Source organism: Vespula vulgaris, chromosome 1 (genome assembly GCF_905475345.1).
Source record: "Vespula vulgaris chromosome 1, iyVesVulg1.1, whole genome shotgun sequence".
Lineage (NCBI taxonomy): Eukaryota > Metazoa > Arthropoda > Insecta > Hymenoptera > Vespidae > Vespula > Vespula vulgaris.
The window spans coordinates 19,156,384-19,173,694 of NC_066586.1; the positions used below are offsets into that span (position 1 = coordinate 19,156,384).

The following is a 17,311-nucleotide window of genomic DNA, read 5'->3' on the forward strand; positions in this document are numbered from 1 at the left end:
TTCCAATTCCATGAGGGCGGAGAAAATATTTACTCGCCAATTAATTTTTTAATCGTTCGAAAATCGTAACTATCAGCCACGCTAGCATACGACGCTTTATACGATATTATCCATTTAAACGTCCAGCGCTTACTTTCGTTAAACGTTCTTGAAAAAATTACTCCCGAGCAAATATACACGAAGGGGATATGACATTTATTGAGATCTTTATGAAAATCGTAGAACCAGCAAGAGAGAGGGGGGAGGGGAGAGGGAGAGGGAGAGAAAGTTGAGTTTACGTCGAAAGGAGTTTACGAGCGACGCTGCTACTCTTCCATTTCCGCGCGATGTAAAAGCGATTCGAAACGGCGGGAAAGGCTTCGCGTTCAATTTCCGCGCGACGTTTCAATTTCTGACAAGTGCGAAGTCTAGCTCTAAGCGTTAGATACAAACTTATTCCCCTAGTAGTAACATCCAACGCGATTCGTTTCAACTATTCCGACGCGCATAGATCGAAGGAATATTTCCTCTTGGAATGAAATGAAAAAGAACGGTGTATAAATGGCGTAAATTCGATTTCTTTTTTTTTCTACTTTCCCGAACACGAAACACAACGAACGGAATAATGAAAAACATCGAACCGAGTGGTCGGTAGTAAGTAACCTAAGTGGCAAACTGTTGCACGACTGTCTCGTTCTTCGGTGAGGGACCAAGAGGAAGATAGCCTCGAGTAGACGAGAAGGAGGATCGAGAGGGAGAAGCTACCAGGAGAAATACAGTGAACCATCCTCGGTGCGGTAACGACGGGCATTATATTCAAACAACCTCATACTCCTTCTCCTTCTCCTTCTCCTCCTCCTCCTCCTCCTGCTTCGTGATACTTAACTTAGCTCGCCTCGATGTACGGCCATGGATCTCTTCCTCGCGAACGGGAGTAGAATCGAGTGAAAATAAGAGAGAACGCGGAGTACGGTACAAAACAGGACCGTATCTTTTCAATTCCAAGAGAATGAAATATTTTTCTACTTGGTATATATGGAAATAGAAAAATTCCTATCGCGATATGTAACTCTTCAATTTGCTAGCCCATTTCCGGTTTAAATAAAATTCCATCGTCAAATACGTTTTTGAAAGAAAATTAAAATATGCGTTTTATCGTACATACCTACGTAAGATACGTACTTACCTTACGTGTACGTAAGAGATTCGTATAGAAAATTCAAAATGGCCAACTGACTGCGACTCAAAGTTATGCACGTACGTAAGAATATACGATATCATAAAATGTTATAACGTAAGCGAAAGAATAAGGATAGAGATATTTGCTCACGTCAATCGATGTGAAATCCGAGAAGGATGAATACTTCGCACGTTTTCCTATCGTTGCCGCGATGATAGGAATAAAAGAGAAAGAGAAAGAGAGAAAGACAGAAGGACGAAGATGAAGAGGGAAAAGGAGAGATTGAAACTGTGGGAATTGCAGCTTCTCGCTTTCCGGAGAACGTAAAGGCGCTTAATTGGTTTCTACTATGGCGGCTACCAACCGTATTCGATCGTTTTCTCTCTAAAAATCCTTTCCTCGGATCCTTCCTACCTGTTACGATCTTCTAACGGTATAAAATAAATTAATTAGATTTAACAAATTTGTATGAATGGACATTAATGATGATCCGATAAACGTATCTATACGTAATTGGTCGAGAATGTTAATTTGAAATATTGTATCTATAAATGAAACAGAAATTACATTAGTTACATATATATATAGAGAAAGAAAAAGAGAGAGAGAGAGAGAGAGACTAATTACTTCCTATTACACTCTAATTACGTTATCGCACAAATTCGATATAACGAACTTTCCGTTCTCGTCGATAAATCGAAAGATTGACGCAATATGAACGTAGGTAGAAACTAGTTTCGAACATGAGTGCATTGAAATTGCAACATCTTGGTCCAGGATTGGTTAAGGTTGGAAGGGCCGATGGTGTTGGGTCACTGGGTCGAAGACGAAGATCGTCGCTACGTACTACGTACCTTACGTCTTGACGCACACAAGCCAGTTGATATCGATCGCGGTATGCCGGCCAACTAAGTATATACGCGTATAGCTAGCTGGTGCACCTGCGCGGGCGCGTGCGAACGAGCGAACGAGCGAACGAGCGAGTTAGCGAGCTAGCAACGAACGAACCAACGAAAGAACGAACGAACGAACGAACGAACGAACCAACGAACGAACGAACGAACGTTCGGTGCAGTTGCACCGTAAAAGAGAATCGTAAATCATGTAGGCGCCACTCATTCACCTCTGCATCGTCGTCGCTTCGTCGTCGGGGCTCAAGACTTTCCGGTTATTGTCGGTTATTTCTGTCGGATAAAAATTGCCACGAAACTTTTCTCTTGACCATTGAATCGAACATCGAAATCATTAATAAATCTGTCTCTTACTCTCGCCTCAAGCCTTTTACATCCGTAAGACTTTTAATCCGTGAGAAAGGAAGAGGAAAGAAAAGAAAAAGGAAAGAAATGGAAATAGAAATGAGAAAGAAGATAGAAAGAAGGTAAGTTAAACGCGCGACTAACGAGATAATAATACGAAGAAAAAGTGTAATTATTATGATTTATTGACTGATCAATTAGCTACTATTTACTTATACACACAAACACATACATACACATCACTCACATCGATTTATTTGATATTTTATTGATTGAATAGACCCTTGTCACGGATAGCTCCTTGTTTATTCTCCATAATCCTTTCATCGACGATTACAAAACCCAATCGATCATGAATTCAAGCAAGGAGTCTCGAATATAGAAGACGGAAACTCTTGTTATCGAATCGTCGGACTACTACTACTACTACTACTACTACTACTACTACTACTACTACTCTATTACTACTACTACTACTGTTATACCAGGAGGAACGGTAAACTGGATAGCGTGTCCCGAGAGATGTAACGTCGCGAGCCCGGTAAACTCTCAGCGAGCGCTGGTAAACCACGCGACAAGCGTGCTCGTCTATTCATAGTCGTATTGTGTGTGGATGCTTACGTACGCGTGATAGACGTGAAAAGGGGAGGGAGATATATATCGAGATGCCGGACCAATGCTCGATACACGTGTCCTTCTAGAATTAATCGATGGAATTAGCTGCCGACATAATTCTCTACAGTACCAAACGTATAATTTAATCTCCTCGAAATTCTCTCTGTAACAATTATGTCCTTTAACGAAAAATGGGTCGTTAAAAATAATCCGTAATAGTATTTTGTCGAGAAATAAAATTAGAAAAAGTGGGAAGACCATGCGACGGAAAGAAAGACATGGAGAGAGAGAGAGAGAGAGAGAGAGAGAGAGAGAGAGAGAGAGAGAGAGAGAGAGAGAGAGAGAGAGATAGAGACGAAGAAAGAGAGAAAGATAGAGAGAGAGAGAGAAAGAGACACACACACACACAGAGAGTACGTAAGAGGCAAGGACACGTTAAGTTACTCCAATGACACGGAAGACAAAACGGGTACTCCCGTTTGACAAAGCCTTCTATTACCCACATAATCCTTCCCAACGATGTATTTGTTGTCGTTACGTCGAGCGCGCGAGGGTACCGCTTGAAAACGCTTTAAAGGATTTACTAGACCGGAATGCAGCGAGAATGAAAGGGCTTTTCTTCGAGGAAACTCAACGTGGATTCGATACGCTAGCTTTCTGCCGTTGTTGCTCTTTTGTACGGCCCATCGACTACACTCTCTCTCTTTCTCTTTCTCTCTCTCTCTCTCATTCTCTCATTCTCTCATTCTCTTTCTCTGTTGTTGTTATACACATGCCCTTCTAGAGATTACATAACTTTAATTAATTTCATCATTTTCCCTTTGTTTGTAGTTCCGCTAAAAGAGAACGTTTCTCGAGTTAAAACGTAGAAGAAAATTCGATTGATAAACGACCCGTTGTGTTTCAAGGATACTTAGGATATACAAAGAAGCACTTATCGTTGAAGAAACAAACAGAGGTCGAAAAGATTCCTGCCTAGATAAAGTTGGCCGACGAAACGAGGTCTCGTGGCTGATGGAACGCAGACGACGACAACGAAGAAGATGAAATATTGGAAACGTTCTTTCTAACGCCCGCCAACTAATTCTTATTTCTGATTTAACATCGAACGTAGATGAATGCAAAATAATTTAAGGATCTGTCAAATCTCTATATATCTCAAAATCTTGCTATTAAACTTATATCACAACAATTAAATTATTTAGAGGAGCGTAGAAACAATTATAGTAACGCAAAGTTTTTGTTGACGTTTTCACTTTCTCTCTCTCTCTCTCTCTCTCTCTCTCTCTCGTCGACGACTAGAACGATCAAACTGTTCTCTCAGCTTTTGATTATATCGATAACCGAAAGAAAAGATAAACACTGCTTGGTAGATGCCGCGCGCTAATCTGTCGAGTGTTTGTAACGTAACGTACTATTGATATCGTGGCAAGCACGTTTTATGTGATAGTTGACGTTAAAATAAGACGGAGAAAGAAAGAGAGTGAGAGAAAGAGAGAGAGAGAGAGAGAGAGAGATTTGATTTTCAAATAAAGAAACGACTCAAAGACAAGAAGCGAAAGAATTATACTTAAAAACTGAGATATCTCTTTATCGTTTTCGTTAACGTAGATGCATATACTTAATCAGAACACTCGAAATGTATATACAGATGTATCTCGACCGAATTTTAACGTGCAAGTACACGCATTGCATCCATGTTTCGAGTGCAAACGCTAACGAAGCACAAAGGAGAAAGGGAGATGGAGGAATAGATACACACACAGAGAGAGAGAGAGAGAGAGAGAGAGAGAGAGAAATACACACATCGGCCACATCGTATCCCCTACAAAATAGGATACGTGTATTTCCCACTATCTCGTTCTATTATGCAAAGTCATGCACGCATTTCCGCGTCGTATTCGCCCAATCGAATTTCACAAAACAGAGAATTAGCGATAGGTAAACCAAAGATAAATCAAAAGTCATAAACGCATTAATCGTACTTCGATAGATCGATGAAAACTTCGTTGAAGATCGTTGATAAAAGAAACGAAAGACGTTGGATCGAAATAGAGATCGCTAGTAACGATTCGTTAACGTTGCAACGCGAAGAAGAAGGGGATAGAGAAGGAAAGAGATGAAGATACAGATAAAGAGAGAAAGAGGGAGAGGGAGAGAGAGAAAGAGAAAGAGAGGATGAGACGAGAAATGCAGACCTAGTTTTCATATTCATCGAGCTTTAACGAGGCCCTTCTCTCGGAGCTAAGTCACTGTGCTCGCGTAAGCTCTCTCGTTTACATACTTTAGACACCAGTAAAATCTACGCTCTCTTTCTCTTTCTCTCTCTCTCTCTCTCTCTCTCTCTCTCTTCCTCTTTCACTTTTTCTCCGCTTTCTCTTTCTCTCTCTTTCTGTCGTAGTGAATCGGTAATCCTCGTATCGTTCTCGACGAGTTTTACGATGGAATCACGAGGGAAGTCATAAATGAATACTGAGAGAAAGAGAAATTAATTCTTGGATCAAAAACGCGTCGTCTCAGCGATTTCTAGGGAATGTCGGTGCACGTAAATTATTCGCCGCTCTATTAAAATTAAACGAGATTAACGCGATCCATATCGCGCATCCTTTCTTTCTCTTTTGTTTTTTCGTCCATATTTTTCTTCTCTCAAAAAAAATCATCGACTGGATAGGGTCAAAACGGATACTGTTTTATGAATATTTAATAGACCTTGAACGCATTTGTTTCTTTTTTCCTTTACTTCCTTTTTCCTTCGAAATACAAATAGACCAAGAGAGAATGATAGAGAAAGAGAGTTAATCGGATAACGACTAAAAGAAATTCGATCGAATGCTTGTTAAATTTGCAGAGAATAACCCGTTCGCAATGGACATTCCCCTATTTCCGATCCGATTACTTCGGACTTTATTTCTACGTTCGATTTATTATCGATTTACGGTAATTAAATTTAATTCGACAAATTACATAGATACGTCAGGACCTATCACAGAATTTAATGATTCTTCCAACTGTTATCGTTCTCAGGAATCCGTACGAACGTCCTTTCTTCCTTCCTTATATACATACATACATACATACACACACACACACACATACATGCATACATACATACATACATACGTACATACATACATACATACATAAAAGAGAAAAAAGGGAGAATGAGAGAACGAGACGTTTCGAACGCTCAAGTATCCCGAAAAGCGAGTCGGTTAAACGTTATACGAGAGCCGTATAAACCGCACCGCACATCGTATAAAGCATATAAACCTGTAGCAAGAGAAGATAGAGGAAGCAGAGGAATAGAGAGAGAGAGAGAAAGAGAGAGATACTAGGAGAACGTTAGCGTACGACGTATACGGCAGCGTGATATAGTTACTTGCATAGTTACAGCCGAGTATTATTATTGCCGGTGCAGGTAATTGCTTCTACGTTCCGTGTATGGTCTCGCAGGAGTGTAGAGAGAAGCACGTGTGCGAAGGTCGAAGATGCCGCATCGTGTCGTTACTTCGCGCCCGTGCACACTTGCACCGCACTTGCCCACCACTTGTCGTGCACTTGCCACGATATCCTCTCTTCCTCCCTCTCTCTCACTCTCACTCACTCTCTCTCTCTCTCTCTCTCTCTCTCTCTCTCTCTCTTTTCTCTCTATCTTTCTCGCTCGTTAATGATCTTCGCACAGCATCCGAGCCTTTCATACTCGTTCTCTTTGCGATTTTTCAATCATTCTTTCTTTCTCTTTCTTTCTTTCTTTTTTTCTTCCTTTTCTTTTCATTTTTTACGAGAAGAAATTAAATCTTATAGAACGATAACTTATTAAACAAAAAAAAGAAAAAGAAAAAGAAGACTTACGTGCGTTATATCAAAGATTTCTTACGTACGATCCCAATCGCACCAGCGAGAAACTTACCTGTAACAAAAAGAGATCAAATTTATTAGTAAAAGACGAAACGAAAAAAGAAGGAAAAGAAAAGGTTTCGCGAGATCGAAAGAAGGGGGGAAAGAAATCTATCGAAATTTTTATCGCAGTCTCGACTCGTTCTTTTTCTTTTTCCCCTTTTTGTTTTTTCTTTTCCCTCGATTTCTTCTCAGCGATCTTTCGGCGCAAGGTAATCCGATTTCGCGCTTTTGTTTCGGAGCTTTTGAAGCTCGTCAAGGGCAGAAACACGACGGATCGGCCGAGCGTGCGCTATGCCCGGGCTGTTAGAGGCCGTCCGAGGTATGAAGGGATATTCCGGTAAACAACAATGGCAAAGCGCGTCTCGACGCTCCACCCGTAGTAATCGACGCTAGAATATTCATGAATATCAAGTCGTGCGCGTAGAACGAGTAAAGAGAAAAATGAAACGAGAAAAAAGAGAGACAGAGAGAGAGAGAGAGAGAGAGAGAGAGAGAGAGAGAAGAGAACGAAATCCGACAAAAGATGTCAACCATTGTCGTTCTCGTTTGCAAATGCATTTTGTCTGTCTATCTCTCTCTTTATCTCTTTTTCTCTCTCTCTTTCTCTCTCTCTCTCTCTCTCTCTCTCTCTCTCTCTCTCTCTCTCTCTCTCTCCAAAGAGAGGACACGATTGGCTCGAAGCATTCGGAATATTTTCTACCTTTTCATTTATTTCGACTCTCTCTCTCTCTCTCTCTCTTTTTCTCTTTACTTCGGCTTCATTGAAAAATATGTTTTTAATATTAAAACCTTCTGGAGAATTTTGCAAAAACTATTTTGATCGTTGCGAAACGTAAACTAGGATGCAGAAAAGGATGCGAGTTCGTTGACAGAGAATAGTAGGAATTGTTTTTTTGAATTAATAACAATCCGTGGGAATATTCAAGAAGAACGCTTGATGTATCGTTTATTTTGTAGGTAGATATATATATATATACGAGTGCATGAGGTTTAAATATCGATAGAACGAAATAGTTTTCATTGCGGTGAGTCGTAGAAAATAAAAAAGAGAAGGATACATATATATATATATATATATATACACACACATACATATATACATATATTCTCTTTTTCATAAAAAAATTAAAGAAAAAAGATGTTTCACGTAAAAGCCATGATAAAGAACGACAACGATGATAAATCTTAAAAAGGACTAAGATAATTAAAGTATATTCTCTCTCTCTCTATCTCTCGAATGCAACGAACGCCGAGGTTCGCTCCGATGCATCCCGTGGATGCGGAATCGTAAGTAAAAGTTGAAAATAGAAGAAGAAGAACAAGAACAAGAAGAGGAAGAAGAAGAAAAATAAGAAGAAGTGGAAATCTACGACGGTGGTACGAAGAGTAGAGAAAGACTCGAGAAAAGGCGCGGCTCACGGATTATAACGTTTCCGAGAAAGAGACTTGCTCGGCCGCTACGACGTACTACGGACTGCGATTTACTCTACGAGACTCGAAATTGTTTCGCGGTAATACGTGTTCGAACATCCTTGCAAATGTTTACCGAGCATAATGAACGATTGCATCGATGTCTGAAAGGTCCGAGTGCTAAGAGAAACGTCGAGTTATTCGCTAAAGAGTTCCTACGTTTTTTCTTCTCTTCTTTATTTTTTCTTTTTCTTTCTCTTTCTTTTCCCTTTTCTCTCTTTTTTCTTTCTTTCTTTCTTTCTTTCAACGGAGATACACGCGCACGTTTCTTGGAAAACAAATTTTTCAAATTACAGGAATTACGAGAAAATCGAATATTAGCCTTTAAACTCGCTTTACCGTAAAATGAAATTTTACGGAAAAATCAAAGGATTCGGAATGAAAATGTTATGTATAACGATTTAACACGAGCGTTCAAGTTCGATCTTCACAGTCGAGGGAAAACTTTTCTTTTGGGTAAAAATGAAGTACTTAAAAATCTCGCTTAGGAATCGAGCTTTCCTAACAATGGCGGATGCGCAGACGGAGGAAGAAGAGAATTTGCAAAAGCGAAGAGGAAGTAGAAGAAAAACAACGACGGAGAGCTCTCATCCTCGTCGTCGTGGTAGTCGTCGTCGTCGTCGTCTTCTTCATGCTTGCATTATGGGACGTCTTAAAGTAGTTTGCAAGCAAGCTCGAAAGGAGCGTCTTCATCGAATCGAGGAAAAGCGCAAAGTCGAAGAAGGAGAGAAAGAGAGAGAGAGAGAGAGAGAGAGAACTTTGAGAAGGAGGAAAGAAGATTAATTAGATCACGATGATAAGACTGGACCGTAACGGGTTATAAGATACAACTAGAATTTCCTTGTCTAAGGAGTCTCAACGTTTTGAGAAGCATTTGTGCCCGGGTAACCGTAATTTGCAAAAGCGACCGAATTACAGTCGAAGCTATTATCGTTGCTCTCGCTATATCTTTCCAGCTTTCTTTCTCCTTTTCTATTTCTTTTTTCTCTATCTCGTTTAAGAAAGAATTCTCAAAGTATTTCTTTCTCTTGTCACGCGGCAGGTTGAACGATTATTAAAATTCTTTCTCATTTAATACCTGACCGAACGTATCTTATTAGATCGCGTGTTTCTCTTTCCTCGAGGACATTAAAAATAAGATCGATAATACGTTGCCCCGTATATTTGATCTCCGTCTATACACACGGAAAGAAGAAGATGGAGCGAGAAAGAAAGAATAAGAAGAGAGAAAGAGAGAGAGAATCGACGTAACAATTACCGAGGAAGCACGACGATCGCGTTCGTGACAACGACCTGTCAGCATCGAGCGGTGTCATGCGAAGCCGAAGAAACGAGCCACGACACGTAGCTGTCGTGCGAGAGATTCGAATGGCTTAAAGGCTCGTAGCGGCACATATGTACATACGTTCGTATGCATGTGTATAACTGAAAAGCACGTCGAAACACAGTCACGGGGGAGAGAGAGAGAGAGAGAGAAAGAGAGAGCACGAAGCGACGACGCACACGTGCTCGTGTCGCGTAAACGTGAATACACTTATCCTCACACGTACATGATACATACGACACACACCACATATACGCACACTCACACACATTTAACAGAATCGCAACACATGGAGAAACATTCCAACGGCAGTTTACACATAGACACAATGTGGGATTCGCACGCACGTTTCCGTTCTCTCGCACGACCGAGATAGTACATTACATCGGGAACACAGAGAATTATCAACGCGAGCTTCGAACATCTTATAGCGCTGAACGAGATTTCGAAGGTGTTTTCCGATATCGATCTTGATCGCTCGATTCGCTTCGATCGAATACGCGTCGACGATCGGATCGATTCGCGAAATTATTCAAGAGGTTTAATGGACGTATTAATTAAACGGAAATAGCATTGTACCGATTATGAATTCTATTTGTATACAACGCACGCAACTCCGCGTGTGCGCAAACTCTCAGAGAAAATTTGCATGTACTACGAAGCTATGGGAAAAACAATGTAGTTAATTTAATGCTCGAGTACAATTTTTCGAGAAAAAGAAAAAAAAACAAAGAAGAAAAAAAACGAAAAAGAAACAAAAAAAAACAACAACAACAAATGTTACGTTTAATTCTACCATACGTAATCGATCGAACGCGTAGAAAATTCTATAAAATTTCGTCATTGTCGAAAGTGGATCTAGCAGGTCGTAGTTGACAAAAAGTTTCATCTTCTCTATTGATTGATTGATTTATTTATCTGTTTTCGAATCTATAAGAAACGAAGACGATAACGTCGGAGTATGCATAGAGAGAAAAAGAGAAAGATAGAGACAGAAAGAAAAGAGAGGAGAAATTGAATGCGGGCACCCGTTGGCAATGTTTTCGCATAAATCGCCAGTTCCTCAAGGCTTGAGATGTTAGCGCGAGATGGCACGCGAGGAGAAAGCGAAAGCGAACACGCGGAGACCTCGAGAAGGAAGGAAGGCACACGTAACAGTTGCGCGAGGTCGTAGAAGGCTACACATTCGTCGGGAATGAGAAAGATAGATAGAGAACAAGAGAGAGGGAGAGAGAGAGAGAGAGAGAGAGAGAGAGTGAAGAGACTTACTAGTCGGACACGTGTGGGCTGAGACGATACGATAATGACTCGTGCGTCGTTGTAACGCCTCTCGCGTGTCTATGATCGTAAATATGAAATCGCTTTCGACTGGTAGAAAAAAGAAACGAAAGAAGAAAAAGACAGACAGACAAACAAACAAACAAGCAAACAAACAAAAAAGAACGAAAGAAAAGGGGAAGAAGATCGATGAAAAAAGGGAAAAAGAAAAAAGAGAAGAAAAGAAAAGAAAAGGTAAGGGGTCGAAGAGGTAAACTTTGATTTTGCTAGGATTACCAGTAGTGGTCGGAGAGTAGTAGCCGGTGCTACTCTACCACCAACATTCGCTTTACTTTACCAGTTCACTCGTTCCATCTTCGAAGAGATTCGACCTTCCAAGCTCAAGCTCGCTTTCCGAGCTTCCACGCTGAAATCCTGCGATATTGTACCAGCCGCTTATCGCCTTCCTCTTCCTTTCTCTCTCTCTCTCTCTCTCTCTCTCTCTCTTCTCATTTCATCTCTTTTCGTCTCGCTACGAACGGCATCAACGACGGCAGAGAGCGGTAGGAACAGATTTCTCTCTTCCCTCGTCCCACCGTCAACCACAGCATTTTGTTCGAGTCTGGCGGATTATTGCGGTCACGGAAACTCGAGAGAACCGGTACACCTTCCTTTCTCTCTCTCTCTCTCTCTCTCTCTCTCTTTCTATATATATATATATATATGTTTCTCTCTCTCTTTATCTTTCTCTCCTTCTTCGCTCGTTGTAATCTCCTTTTATCTTACGCCGTGCGTTGCACTTTGGAGTTCGTTGTATCGCGTCGTCATGGTCGATGCACCCTGCGAGATGAACGCGTTAATCCGAACAACTTTTCTGCTTCTTCTCCGAGTCTCGTACAAATGTTCAAAGCGATCGTTAAGACTTTTCTTCTTCTTCTTCTTCTTCTTCTTTTTCTTCTTCTTGCTTTCGAAAGTATGTCGTCCTACATCGTTTTCTTTTCCGTCAAATGTTTCTTATTCCCATCGTTCTTATCGTTAAATCAATGAGTCGAAGATATCGCACTTCTTTATATATCGCAAATGTTTTGAAAAAAAAAAAAAATAATAAAATTTGCGATATTTTCTATTAAAAACTTTTCCAATGACGATTACAATAATAATTTCATTTACATATTTCTACATAAGTCGAAGCTCTTTCATTGATTAGCTTAGTCGGATATAGTCATTCATTGAAGAAAACTCGAAAGGACGAATTTCACGTTCCAAAGGATGTTCCTTAACTCTTCGTCAACTCTCTCTCTCTCTCTCTCTCTCCTCTTCTCTCATTTAATAATTACACTCTATTCGACCTCGTTTTCTCCGATGCAAATTCAGCGGAAAGCACGCGAAACTCCGTGCTGGATTTATTAAAGTTCCTTCTCTCGGTCTGAGATATACCTACACGGGACTCGCTTTATACCTCTTTCCTTCTCTTCCTTCCAGGAGAGTTCGAGGAACGACTTTTGAAGCACCCGACGGACCTTTCATGCGGAAAGTCTGCGAGACCTTAATGGACCTTAGTGAGTGGCCCCGACGACGACGACGACGACGACGACGACTACGGCATATACTTCGATAAACCGTTATTCCAGGATCAAATTACCCGAAGCTTAATTCCCGTTCTCATCGAAAACAAATGCGTACGCAATTTCGATCGTTCAGAATCGTAAAGAAAGAAAAAACCAAATGTCGTGGAAATTAACGGATATTTTTCTTCTTTCCTTTTCTTTCTTTTGTCGTAACATTTTGATGATTCAATTTATTCGTAAAGAAAATCTACCAACAAAGCCGAGAAAGAGAGAGAGAGAGAGAGAGAGAGGAAGAGAGGGAGAGGGAGAGAGTTCAGATTGAATTCGATTTGATCGATGCTCTCTAACTTTGTACCCGCGAACGTCGCGCTACCAAAGAAGCTTTCAACAAGCCGCGCTTTCCTAATTTATCGCTCTCGATGATTTTCCAGTCGGCAGTAGTAGTGACCGTGTTATAGTCAAACATGTTACCCAGCCTCAACTTTGCATCTCAAAAGCTGTAATCAGATTTAATTCCGCAATTAGTCGGTTAAGCGCGTAAATTGCGAGAGGGGAATCGAATTTTGATTATAAATCCATTGCTAGGTAGTGGCGGACGTTTAAATAGATTACGCTGTTACTCTAATAATTAATGCGTTCGTTAATGCGCCGGACGTAGCTCTAACGATCGAGAACCGATAAGAAAAATAAAATCTACGATACGGACACGAAGCTAACACAACGCGATTCTACGTGGAAGAAAACGGATTCTTTAAAGAGAACGAATTATCATTAGAAAATTTTCTTATGAGATTGAACTAAGCCACCGTCTATTTACGCGTGCGTGCATACGTGCGCGAACGTACGTCTCTCTAGTGGTAAATATCGTATCGACAAAAATATTACAATTTGATCGAATCGATTTGACGCGATAGTTAAATTCGAATCGATTAAAGGGCAATGATAAATACGTAATCGAGAGAACGAACGGAAACGAAGGAGGTTGGATAGAAAGGAATTAGAGCGCGATCACGTTCCACTCCCGCTTCGAAAGTCGGAAACAATTCGTACTTCGCGTTGTTCCCAGAATAGAGACGACGTTAAATCCGAAATAGGTTTCCGCGAAGGAGTCGTCGCTCGGTCGACATATTCCTCGCGCTGTCGGATTTATTTTGGAACGACGGCTATTCGTGACGTCGAAGAGGAGGTGGAGGAAATGGAGGAGACGTCGTGGACTTTGTAGAGAGTGGAAAGGAGTCTTCGCCGTCTCTCTCTCTCTCTCTCTCTCTCTCTCTCTTCTCTTTCGCATAGCTCTCACGTTATTAGACACGTGACATACTAACGCCCGAGCAAGCATGCGTTTCTCGCATACGTAATTGCATCGTGCACGGATAACGCATCGACCGCTTCCCCCTTCCTAATTTTGATCCTTCGAAGCCACAAAAGAAAATCGTATTTCGATTCGTTCGCAACGATTTAAAAAGGTAACAACTCGTAAAACTCGCAAAACGATACTGATCGTCCAGAGAAACGAATGAAGATCCTTCGTGAATTTCGAGTGGCTAAGATTCGACCAAGATTCGCAAACCGCATCTTTTAATTCCTAATTCGCGAATAATTTGAAGAAAGACAAATCGTTCCCGAACACAATTAGGTACGTTTCACGTCGAGTTAGTCAGAGGTAGAAGAGTGGTGTGAGGAAGGGGCTCGGGAGGAGGACGACGAAGTTCGTCGTAGACGAAACGGATCGTCATGCGGCGTAGGCATTATCGGCGAAGACCGAGAAGCCTGAGTTACGCCGCTTAATGCGGATGCAAATATTTGTCTTTCACGATGCACCTAGAGGATCCTTCGAATACTTCGAAATATATCCCGCCGTAGTCGCGTATAATTTCTCGAGAAAATATATTCTATTCCCATCGGTTTATCTATATGTACGCACATGCATAAGCACGTATACACAAGGACGCATACACGTATACAACGTATTTTCTTACAATTGAAATTCTCTCCTTTTTTTTTCCTTTTTTTATTTTTTCATTCCGTTCGACATCAAACGTTACGAATGATATTTCTAGAAAAAAGAAAAAAGAGAAAAGAAAAAAAAAAGAGGGAAAAAGAAAAAAAGATCGATAACATTACACGTGTATTTTACAATGACACAAAGCTCGGCATGATTATAGGGTGCTTTTAAAGAGACGTAGAAGAACGGGCGTGTAAATAAATTGAAATAAGAGAATAAGGGCTCGTTTATCCGACTACGAGCTTTACGACGTACTAATTAGCGTTCCCGACAGGTAAATACCTAACTGTAGATTTAAAGGCGAACCTCGTTGATCTGATCCGTGAGTAATGAACTCTTGCGCATGCGAGCCAAACGGAGAATGAAAGAGAAAAAGAGAAAAAAAGAGAGAGAGAAAGAGAAAAAGAAGGCCGAAACCGGAAATTAGTATACATCGATAAAATTAACGGTATCGAATAGTGAAATCTTTAATTCTACGACACACAACGACGAAACTAACGATTATGAATACCAATAATCAATTAATTCTTATTCGAAAATCGGAGCTACGCTGATGGAAATATTAAAGTACGTACTTGCATACATATTATCAAGTAAAGCTTACATATTATCCGTAATTCGTTCTTCGATCGATCGTTGAAAGATGATCTCGGAAGTAATTGTCTACAGTTATACAGATCGTTTATGAGAGACGATAAGAGAAAGTCGGTTTTCAAGAAACGAGGTAAAGATCAGCGTAACGACGTACTTTACGCTGAACCAATAAAGCGAACCGATCAAAAGTTGGCGGGTCTCGAGAGATTGTATGAACGAGAAAGAAGAAAAATCAAGGATGGAGGATAAAAGAATGAAAGAATGAAAGAAAGAGAGAGAGAAAGAGAGAGAGAAAAGGAAAATCGAAGAGTAAAACGCTTTTCGGTTATTTCCGAGTTTATCGAACGAATCAAAGATGTCGGAAAAGAACGCATTTCGAAAAGCTCGAAATCGATGATAACAAGGAATGAAGTTTTTCATACTTTATATATATATATGTGTGTGTATGTGTGTGTATGTGTGCGTCTATACATATATATCAAGAGAAAAAAGAAAAACAAAAATCGATTGATCGAGTCGTCGAATAGAAATACGATACATTATAAATAATGAACTTCCCTTAATTATCTATTCTCTCTCTCGACGAACGGAAACAAGTGGATATTCTCGTCGTATTAAACGTCGAATTCCAAAAATTTTCCACGATTGTATTTCGGTACTTCCTTTCCTACTTATTTTCTTTCCCTTTCGATATTCGCCGTTGTATTCGTTGCAGGAAGAATCCGGAAGATTTACTTTGTCGCGATTTTATCGCGAGATAAAACGTCGCGCAAAGAAATCCCCTCTCCTCCTTATCCTCTTTCTCCTTCTCCTTCTCCTTCTCCTTCTCCACCTACTCTTCTTCTTCTTCTTTTAATCCGAGTCGAATCACTTCACTTTTATAAACAGTTCGAGCCACGGAAATCGTTGAAAGAGTCCAATTAAATCTTTTCAAGTTAAACAAAAAGAACCATTCAAACCCTTAATGACCGATAAATCGATTTTCACGATCGCACGGTGGCGCTTTTCGAAGCTTATATATATATATATATATATATATATACACATATATATATACACATATATAGGCTACTGCTTACTTTTATAGCATTGGTGAGCTGCAAACGAATCGAAGAGGGCGAGAAAGAAAAAGAGACGAGAGGGAAGAAGGGAGGAAACGGGAGAAACAGAGACAGAGATAGAGACAGAGACAGAGACAGAGAAAGAGAGAGAGAGGAAAGAGTACGAATTAATCTCCCTATTAGCAGTCGCTCGTCTCAATTGCCCTCCTCCTCGACCTGATTTTCCCTCTCCATATATCTCCTACGAGCACGTCTGACCGGAAGTCGAACGATTTATCTCGACTCGAACTCGATCGAACTGATTCATCCGAACTAGAGACGAGAACTTATCGATAAGAAAACTAATGGAAGGAAAAAAGACGGAACGGCTTTCGATTATTTCTTCGGAATAGAATAAAGAGAAGATAAAAAGTTGAATCCATTTAAATAGGTAGTACGTTCGATAACGTTTTAAAGCGATTTGAAATTGATATACCATTTGACCATATTTACGATGTCTCCCTTTTCATCGGCAACGATTCTCGAGTATCGATCAACGTCGATTTCGCTCTTTGACACAGTTTCCCTCTCTCTCTCTCTCTCTCTCTATCTCTCTCTCTCTCTCTCTCTTTGGCTTTAATTCCTCCTCTCGAGCGATAAGAGGAAGGCAGCGACGTGTAACGCGATATGCGTGCGTATAAATCGCGTCACGTCGATACGTGACGCCAACGAGGAATCGACTCCCCTCGATGGATATTTCTCTGCTTCATCGCCGTTCGAAACTTCAAAGATAATTCTCGTGACATCAACCGATAAAATATCGTTACAAAAGAACGTGTAACATTACGTAAAACGTTTCTATTGCGATTCTCACGATCGTCGATATTATTTTTTTAATCATCCCTCTACGAAATAATGTCGCGTAGGAAAACAAATAATGAAAACGTTTCAAATCGTATTTCCACGGAAAATACTTTTTGCAATGATGCGTTTCGACGTATCAATCGTGACTAGTATCATGTATTTCTCCTTTTACGTGCCAAGAATTCGAAGCTATCGTATTCGTCGAACGCAGCATATCGTCTGACTCTCTCTCTCTCTCTCTCTCTCTCTCTCTGTCTCTATC

General features: G+C 40.5%; 1 protein-coding gene across 8 annotated transcripts in view; it reads right to left on the reverse strand.

The window, feature by feature from the left end:
* Positions 1–17,311, reverse strand: part of LOC127070393 (mucin-5AC-like) — a 183,238-nt gene that overhangs the window by 73,605 nt on the left and 92,322 nt on the right. Inside the window, exon 3 of one of the 8 annotated variants that reach the window (XM_051008330.1) lies at positions 6,883–6,940. The exons of the other annotated variants lie outside the window; for them this stretch is intronic. The gene's annotated coding sequence lies outside the window, so the exon portion shown is untranslated. The remainder of the gene's footprint in view (positions 1–6,882; positions 6,941–17,311) is intronic. 8 annotated transcript variants of the gene reach the window in all.